This window comes from Carassius auratus, chromosome 30 (assembly GCF_003368295.1).
Source record: "Carassius auratus strain Wakin chromosome 30, ASM336829v1, whole genome shotgun sequence".
Taxonomy (NCBI): domain Eukaryota; kingdom Metazoa; phylum Chordata; class Actinopteri; order Cypriniformes; family Cyprinidae; genus Carassius; species Carassius auratus.
The window spans coordinates 15711747-15722121 of record NC_039272.1 but is presented as its reverse complement, the minus strand read 5'-3'; the positions used below and the strand labels follow the sequence as shown (position 1 = coordinate 15722121).

Below are 10375 nucleotides of genomic sequence, written 5' to 3'. Positions count from 1 at the left end.
CCCTTTAGAATATCATCTCGCTTAAATGGCAAGGCATACGCAGTAGGAGTTCAGGCCGTGGCTTGATGCTGGTGTTTCAAGCATATCAGATTGATCTTCTAAGAGACCTAGATAGAGGCGGGGGCCTTTTTTCTGATCAGGTAGCTGAGCTGCGCCGCACCACAGATCTCTCTCTGTGCTACCAAGCAGGCTGCCTCCACCATGGGCAGGACTATGGCGGCCATGGTAGAAGTGGAGAGACATCGGGAAGAAAGAAAATGTTTTCTTCTCAATGCTCAGGTTTCTCCTTCTGAACTTTTCGGTATTTCCGTTGAGACGGTGATTGAGAAGTTCAGGGAGACGAAGGCACGCTCTGCTGCTTTCAGATCCCTTAACCCCCCCCCCTTAGAGGAATCGTTCTCATCTGTATCGGAATGATACCGACGTATCTACTCGATCCCTTTGGGGATTTTTAACTTCTGCTTTTATCCTCCCCTTCCAAATTCCCCTGTAACCACCAGCTCTCCACCTGATCGAGGTTAGGTGGAAACCTCTCACATAAGTCTCCTATGCTGGACCTATAATGTTTTTTATGTTTTTTTTTGAGCAGGGCTTCAGCGCAGGAGGGTGGGTGAGTAAATGTAACCCTCTCTGTATATACTTATGTGTATTAAATTGCTGGTGGTTATGTGTCTACTAATAAACACATAAGTGAGTTTCCTTTGCAGTGCTCAATTACAGTGTTGACTAAAAACTCGCCAGCACCACCCATCCGGCTTTATGTTCCGATATTAGGGGCTGAGATCACAGGCTTCTGAGGAAGTCTCCTTGATCATCAGGCCTGGCACAGCACTGCAGGGAATTTTAATGGATGTCCAGCAAGGTCAACCTGAGGGATCTCCTGGCCACTTAGTGGTGCTGTCGCATCTAGTGGGAAGTGGAGGTGGCAGTTACAGAAGTCTTTTTGTATATGCTGCCTCAGGTGATGCTCCCCCCATCCGAGGTTTCTAAAATTTGAGCTTGCCTCTCCCATGCGATTCAGCGCCTCTGCGATGCTTAGGAACCTTTAAAGTACACACGCTAAGCTTTGTGTACTTTCTCAAAACCACGTGGTGGTCAGTGTGCACATGAACACTTATGAGCACGCTACTGAGCTCGGAGTTCTCCTCTCATATCAGACTGAATTCTCAGGTTTTTTTCACCAGAGCGCTCCAGTATTGTTTCTAGAGTTGTTCCGATTCCGATACTAGTATCGGAAATATCTCCGATACCACAACAAATTCTGGCATCGGCATCGGCGAGTACATGAACCCATATACCGATCCGATACCATTTTCTTAAAAAAGACCTAGTTATGACCGCAAGCTTTGCCTAACCGCTGCACGGTTCTTCTTCGCTGCTCAAAATGCATTGAAAACACAGGAAGTTGTGCTGTGTTGCCACAAGCAACCTCTGTTTAGAGCAGCGAAGAAGAAATGAAAACGCGTTAGCAGCCCTTATCTATATATGACTGGATCACTCATCACATTCTAAACTGCCAAAACACAGTGAAGCCGCTACTATATTATAGATCAGTGGTTAGCAGTATGTCTCTGTAGTACCGGTAACAGACTCTCGAGTATATTCAGTACCGGCAGCTGCGTTCAGTCGCTTCCGTGTAAGTCAAAGCGCAGGGCTCCAGACAGTAGCCGAATATATACTAGTGTCTGTGAATATTAAACTGCAAAATACTATTTAAATATTACTCCCGCAAAATCTACATCTCTGTGGGTGACTGGCACAGATGCGCGAGAGCTCGCTGTTTTGTAGTCTCTGCTGTGTGTCATGAGGACACGAACGCATAAACCGTCACTTCATGAGAATTTACCGTTTCATTTGAGAATACTGTCATATCATAAACACAGACACTCAAAGATCTTCATGGCAGCCCATTAAAATAAATGTTTGGTTTACATGAGTAAATTGACAATATATAAAGCTACTGTTGTAGCCTACAGTAATAATAATACGTCTCTATAATAATAATAATTATGCCTAGATGGTTGCTTGTTTTTTACTTGTTTTGTTGTAAAGAGATTATCTGATTAATAGATCTTTTTTGTTGCAGTTTTTTTATACAGTTATATTGTAAAACTTAAATACCTTTTTTAGTTTGCGGTGTTAGATTTTTGGCTGCATTTGAAGTTCTTTTTTGCATAAGAAAATAAATAATACTGTCAAATTCATGTTAGATAATAAAAATACTGTAATAAATACAGTAGTTCACCATGTATTTGTTCATGTTTTATTGAGGGATCTGTCTGAAGCACACCATAAAAAAATTCTAGCAATTTACACAGGGCTAGTAGTATATACAGATATACACCCAGGTATCGGATCAGTACTCGGTATCGGCCGATACCCTGAGCCCAGGTATCGGAATCGGTATCGGGAAGAGAAAAAGGGTATCGGAACATCTCTAATTGTTTCCATAGATCGATTTGACATACTGTTTTGAGATGCACTATTCCATCTATGAGCTGCTCTATCGGAGTGCCACGAGAGCCCCTCCTTAGAACATTATTGGAAAATCCATGCTATGGTAAGTGTGCACTTGAAGTCTTTGCACACTTTCTGAAATCCACACTGTGGTAAGTTCGCACACTAGTATTCTGAATTCTTTCTTATATCCTACACTGTAAAAAAAGTCCGTAAAAATACAGTACAATATACCGTAATAATTTAAAGGAATTGTCTGTATTTTCTTTTTACAGTCGTTTCTCCGTTTTTTTTTTAACTACGCTTTTGCATTGTGGGTACAAGAAGCTCAGTCTACAATCGGCGCGAAACCAATGCTTTTGCAGGCGCCATTATTCACGGAGATACTCTCTGTCAAAATCTCATTTTAAAGTCGGATTTAGGATTTTGAGAATGGTTCCTACACTTCCTTTGTTAAATGTAACAAACTGTATCGTTAACTTTGTTGCTGCCTGGCTTGTTTGGCAAATGAATGTCGGAGCCGTTGCATTCAACATTTTCAGCATACCGTCACATCTTAACGTTAATTTACTCGACGTGGAGGTACGTGTTGCAGTGGTTGCAGTGCACTTTTTTAGTTTTATAAATAAAGGTTTATTACCTTTTTATTGTTGTTGATGCGGTGTAACGTGTTTGTTAATGAGCATGTCTGAAGCATCAGGCGTATTAATGTTTCTGAGGTGATATTGAGCAGCTGTGATAACGTTAAATCTGAATTGCGGTACAACTGTGTTTAGAGTGCTTTATGCCTTCAACAGGAGCAGGCAGAGCAATTGTCAAGAAAAGAAGACTCCATTAACGTTACGACTTTTTATTTTAAAAAGATTATATGAGCAGAAGATCTGACAACACGGCGTTCTTCAAGGATAACGCACCTTTTCTGCCAAACGAGGTAGGTTTAGACATTTCATCGGCTTATTTATGTTAAACACACACACACACGATAAGTTAATTCTGTAACTTTACTGGCACCCTGTCTGTGAACGCACACACGTCATGCACGCACAGAGAATGGTGCTTCATACAAGTTCTCTCACTCTTACACAGACAAAAGCACGCACAAAATGTACATTTTTGGCGAGTGAGAGTCTCAAATAAGTTAATAAGTCTTGACTGATGTAAAGATTAGGGATGTGTCAAATGTCCGTCGACGTGAGTCATGTTTAAAAGGGACAGTAGTTCATGACATTGATGGTGTTTCTGTTTCTTTTCTTTTTCTTTTCTAATGGCAGGTCATAATTGCTGCTGTACTTTGCATCCCAAGCCCCCCCTGCATTTTTATCACGGGTTTGTATTATGTTTTATTTATTAAGTTTTTATTAATGAAAGCTTATGTGTAGCAAAATTCAGTTAGAAATGTAATATGCAAAATGGCAATGCAACATGTAAAACAGCAATGTGTTTCTGTATTTTAATGTACATTTTGCCTTCATGTCCAATATTTAGTGCAAAATGTTGTTGCTATTTCCTACAACAATACTTTTAATATGCAAAATAAAAACATATTTTAATGCTTTATAAGTTGCAAAATTCAAATGAACATATATTACACAAATTGATTAGATTTGTTTAATATGTCCAAGCAAAAACTGTAGTAAAATTATCATTTAAATGCTGTTTTTCCTAAACAAATTTTGACTTGGGGGTAGGACACTTGGGATTGCATTTTCATCATAATACAGCATGATAATTGTAGCAAAATACAGTAAGAATTTCAGAATGCATTCTGAGCCAAAGGTGCCACAAAATGGTGGTTTCAATTTCTATTATTCTTAGTGCATTGAAGAAGTGGATTGACACTTACAAGATGTTTCAGTTGCATTTTCACTTAATACCTCGCAATGAATATAAAGTCAGTGTGGATTTGAAACGCATTTGGAAATGCATCACGCCCCTGACCTGTCAATCGTTAGGCTACATCAAGGTGGGGGTCAGCAACAGGACACACAATATGTGTATATTCACTCACACATTTGGCTCAGAATGCATTGTGAAATTCTCACTGCATTTTTGCTACAATTTCATGAGGTAGTAAGATGAAATTGCAATCCCAAGTGTCCTACCCCCCAAGTCTAAATGCATTTAGGAAAAACGGCAATTAATAATAATTTAGCTAGATTTTTCGCTTGGACATGTTAAACATCTAATAAATTTGGGTAATGCATTTTCACTGTAATTTTGCAACTTATAAAGTGTTAAAATGTTTTTAATTTGCATATTAAAACTAGTGTAGAAAATGGCAAATGTAAATTATATAACTGAGTTTTTATTTTGCACTAAATTTGACACATGTATGGTAAAATGTTAATTAAAATACAAAACTACATTGGCATTTTATGTATTGCATTGCCATTTTGCACATTTCAAATTGAATTTTGCTATCCATCATGGTTTTACCATTAGGGATGTTCAACACTGACAAGAAATTAGTCATGGAGTCCTTTAGTCAGTTAACAGAAAGATTGAATCAATGTTTGGAGTGGCTTTCTGAATTTACAATGTGTTGTTTATAATTTCTTATTGGTGATTCCAGATTGCTGTCACACAAGTTACCATTTCCTCCCCCGTTGTGGTCGGCCGAGCTACACATTCTCTTTGTTTTATTTTAAACATAAATATCCAGAGGAGAATGGCACCTACGCTGGAATTCATTCAAATGTAAGGAACATATCTAATAAAACTGTGTATAAAGCATTTTGTTATGTTGCCATTTAGTTGAAAATAATAAGGGTTAGTTCACTCAAAAGCAAAAATTCTGTCATTAATTACTCACCCTCCTGTTGTTTCGAACCTGTAAGACCTTCATTCATCTTCAGAACACAAATTAAGATATTTTTGATGGAATCTGAGAGCTTTCTGACCCTCCATTGACAGCAAGTGCCCTACCACGATCAAGGCACAGAAATATAGTATAAGGACTTCGTGAAAATGGTGCATGTGACATCAGTAGTTCAACTGTAATTTTACGTTAATTTTGTGTTCTGAAGATAATTGAATGATTTACGGGTTAAGAACGAATAAAACCTTCTTGACAAGATCACGTGACCGGTGCAATTGGAGACCACTGGAAATGCAAGTTTAGCATTTTATAAGCAATGCTTAAAATGGAACTTGATAATTCAATCACAACCTGTTCTGCACATTACTCTGTACTTCACTTTCATTAATTTTCATTTCTCGTCATTAACAGTCTTCCTGTTAAGTAATCCTGACCGAGCGTCAAAGGTTCAGATGAAGGGAATCTACGCTTCCAAGACTCATGACTGAACTACTTCTAGATTCCAAGGTTTTGTTTTTGTTTTTTTTCAAATCTCAATTTAGGACTTGGACTGAACATGCAGCAAAAAAAAAAAAAAAAAAAAATTTCCTCAAACGGGCACATGGCAAGAGATCCTAAAAGCACACTAACACCTGGAGCCCTGATCTTAATTTAGATTGTATAGTTCTCTTAGTTTAACATTAAAATGTCAGGAATGAGTGCATAAATCTTTGTTCTTTATTTTCAAATGCTGTACAAGCTTTTTATTTAATTTTTTTTTTATGTCAATTGTAGATGCAGATAATTTAGCATGAATAAAAGGTAAGTTAATCTAACTAGGTTTAGTTCACCCGTAATATTATATGAAAAGTCTCATTCCAATCCTATTAGACTTTTGTTCATTTTTGGAACACTAATGAAATCTGACAGCTATACTGTATTAGACCTTGAAATGGTAGTTGCATAGGCTGTCAATGGAGGGACAGAAAGCAGAGATTTCATAAAATATACTCTTCATTTGTGTTTCAAAGATGAATGGAAATCGTATGGATTTGGAACGGTATGAGGGAAAGTAACTGATGTCAGAATTCACATGTTGTGCTTTTAAATAATGTGTTCTATAGGAACATTATGTAATTTCACTTGACTATTGACTATTAGTCTGTAGCAATTGTTAATAATGACAGCCCTGTCTTTGTATAAATTTTTACCCCATGTATTAAAAAAATAATAAAATCTTTATCTTTGTGACCATTATTTGGTGAAACACCAATATTGTACAGGTACCTGCTCATATTTTATTTTAATTTTGTACGGAATTAAACATTTTAGGATGACTGAAGTGTCATTTTAATGGTATTGATTGAGTACTTTAATAATACGGAATATTACATTTTAGGTTTGATGGAAGTGTCCCTAAATGGTAAAGAAAAAGTCTGGTAAATCTACGGAAATATCTGTTATAGGGTTTACGGAATTGTCCGTACAATGACGCAAAAATTTAAGGAAAATATGGAATTTTCCATTTTAGGTTTGACGGAAGTGTCCGTCAATGGTACAGAAAAACTCAGGTAAATCTACAGAAATATCCGTTTTAAGGTTTACGGAAGTGCCCGTACAATAACGGAAAAAGTGCTGGTAATTAATTAATGGTTCTTTAGCCGTATCCCTTTAAAGGAATCTTTCCTGATTCCAAGCCTTCATCTCTACCCTGGGCCGAGGCTCTAACAATTAAGTTGGGTATGTAGCTTAGGCCTTTGGCCGTAAGGGGTACTGTCACAGACGTCCCAGGGGCGACTCCCATGGAAATGGTAGAGTTGGTACTTAGTACTCGCCATGATTCTGGCCTGCACTCCCCTCAGCATGGCGGAGTGTGTATACTGTTCCCCATAGCGCCCCCTAGAGGATGCAGTTCGAAATTCCCTTGAAAGGGAACGTTTCAGGTTATGAATGTAACCATGGTTCCCTGAGTAGGGAATAAGGGTGTACTCACACTAGGCACGGTTGCCATGAACCGGGCCCGAGTACGATTGTCCCCCCTCCCCACTCCCCCTCTGGCCTGCACTCACATATAGGGTTTCAGCATTCGTGCCGGAGCATGCTTACGTCATTATGGTGCGACGGTTTCGGGATAAACAGGAAGAGCGGCGCTCTATGAACACAATGGAGTGCATCGCTCTGTTTTCTTTGTGGATAATTTTGTGTTGTTTGGTCCACAGCCTGTTGTTAAACAGATGTGTCGCCTTAGTGGCGCGAACATTTTCACGTAATCGTGCTGCTCGTATGAGGATGTTTGCAAGATACCAGCTGAAGTGCAGCAAGGACTTTGCAGTTTTTCGTTTTTTTATGCGTTTTGCACCTCTGCCGTAGACCAAAGCGACCCTTTCCCTGCCATGTTGGTTTTGGAGCGTCGCAAAACCGTGATGCAAAGCGTCCTTTTCCGTGCCCCGGCACGGTTAGCGCTCACACTGCATGCAAACCGCGCCCGAGTCCAACTGAACCGTGCCCTGGCCCACCTCTTCCAAGCGGGCCAGGGCCGGCCAATCGAGCCGCGCCCGGGCACGATTCGGAGCACTCACACTAGTCAAACGAACCGCGCTTTGGTGGTCAAACGCACTCGGGCACGGTTCAAACTGGCAGTGTGAGTACACCCTAAGACACTGCGTCCCGGTGCTTGTTTATAGTCGGGCCGGTAGTGACGTCAGAGGCTGTCGCCGGCCAACAAGTTGGTGTTTTTTCAATGTATGCTTCAGACTCGGGTCACGACAAGGTGTCCCCCATAGCGCCTCCTAGAGGACACAGTGTCTCATTCCATACTCAGGTTTTTTTTATTTTTATTGATTTTTATTAGCATGAAGTAAACACTGAAGGAACATCTGATCCATGTTGAAAGATTCATTACAACTTACTGAATGTATAGTGTATCATGTAATCAACGAGTGTTTCAACTGTGAAAAGACAGCAGCTAGAAGATATTAACAGCAGAAAATTCACTCAGTAGTGTCCATAAACTTGTTAAAAATGTAATGCAAAAATTACATTGTATACAATGTATAGATATAATGTTCTTATAAAAATGGTCTAATATAAAATTTGTATACAAAACAATGGTAAGGGTTCCCTGTATAGTTTAGAAAAATGTAGAAAAAGTAAAGTGTACGTTACCAGTCAAAAATATTTTTAATGTGTGTTGTTTTTTTTTTTTTTTTTTTTTTTTTTTTTTTTTTTGCTGCTAACCAAGCCTGCATTTTATGATCCAAAATAAAAGCAGTAATATTGTGAAATATTTTTACTATTAACTGTTACTGATTTCTATTTGAATATATTTTAAAATGTAATTTATTCCTGCAATCTCCAAACTTAACTTTTAGTATCATTACTCCAATCACATCCTTCAGAAATTATGCTTATATTTAGATTTGCTGCTCAAAAAATTCTTATTATAATTCTTATTATAATGTTGAAAACAGCAGAGTAGAATTTCACTGCTGGTTTTATATGCTATATATAATTTTTTATGTGACGAATAAAAATCTTGAATTGTTTCAGGTTTCTTTGATGAAAAGAAAGTTCAGAAGTGCAGCATTTATCTGAAATATAAATCTTTTGTAACATTATAAATGTCTTTTATCATCACTTCTGATCAATTGAAAACATCTTTGTTAAATAAAAGTATTAATTTATATAATTCCCATTTTTTTATACCGGTTTGGAGTTATACACTGTTTTTCTGACCTCCTGAATTAGCCTTGGCCACACCATGTAACTTTAGCTCTGCCACTGCCACCAGCTACTTGATGGTTTTGTTACCATCATTCTTCAAAAATCTTCTTTTGTGCTCCACAGAACAAAGAAATGTATACACATTTGGAACAAAAGAAGGTAAGTAGTAAGAAGTAATTTGTGGGTAAATTATTCCTTTAAGCATTAAAATTCACAAATCAATTAAGGCTGCCTTTGTCTGCTTTTCATGAACAGTCTACATTTATATTTATAGCATTGTTTTGATTGATATATAAAACTTTCTAAAACAAGAAAATTACAATGGCTTTTTTTTAGATTACACTGTCATAAAAAGTAAAGGTAGAAAATGCACATCTAAAGATGTTATCACTGTAATGTATACTCGTATAATACCTTGATTAAAAACTTAAGATAAAAGTATATAGAAGTTTGACAAGAAAAACACAAAATTACACTAAATCAATTGCTGGTATGAAAGATCACAAAAATTCAAAAAATTATGGTTATTTGTAACTGATATATATATATATATATATAGCAAAGTGTGTACAGTGTACAAAGATATACTTTATAATTTAAATAATAATAAGTTTTACCTGAGCAATTGATATATTAAATATATTTCACCTGAAATGAAATAAGTTGTGTTGATGTGGTTGTCCGATCGCTCTTCTGGTGTATCTTTGTGTGTGTGGACTGTGAAGAACTACTAAGGAGGAGCATATGTCATATGTGCCTGCATCATATTTCAAGGATTATGTTGATGCCCTAGCTCATAACTACAGCTAGTCCAAAATGCAGCAGCAAGAGTTCTTACTAGAACCAGGAAGTATGACCATATTAGCCCGGTCGTGTCATCGCTGCACTGGCTCCCTATCAAACATCGTATAGATTTTAAAATATTGCTTATTACTTATAAAACCCTGAATGGTTTAGCACCTCAGTATTTGAATGAGCTCCTTTTACATTATACTCCTCTACATCCGCTACGTTCTCAAAACTCAGGCAATTTGATAATACCTAGAATATCAAAATCAACTGCGGGCGGCAGATCCTTTGCCTATTTGGCGCCTAAACTCTGGAATAACCTACTTAACATTGTTCGGGAGGCAGACACACTCTTGCAGTTTAAATCTAGATTAAAGACCCATCTCTTTAACCTGGCATACACATAACAAACTAATATGTTTTTAATATCCAAATCCGTTAAAGGATTTTTAGGCTGCATTAATTAGGTAAACCAGAACCGGAAACACTTCACATAACACCCTATGTACTTGCTACATCATTAGAAGAATGGCATCTATGTTAATATTTGTCTGTTTCTCTCTTGTTCCGAGGTCACCGTGGCCACCAGATCCAGTCTGTATCCAGATC

At 37.7% G+C, this 10375-nt stretch overlaps 1 long non-coding RNA gene across 1 annotated transcript; it reads left to right on the top strand.

Moving 5' to 3' along the window:
- The first annotated feature begins 2922 nt into the window (after window positions 1-2922).
- LOC113050028 (uncharacterized) lies at window positions 2923-5782 on the top strand. Its single transcript, XR_003276701.1, has 4 exons — window positions 2923-3388; window positions 3729-3783; window positions 5030-5154; window positions 5687-5782. It is a non-coding gene; the product is annotated as an uncharacterized LOC113050028 (long non-coding RNA).
- The last annotated feature ends 4593 nt before the right edge of the window (window positions 5783-10375 follow it).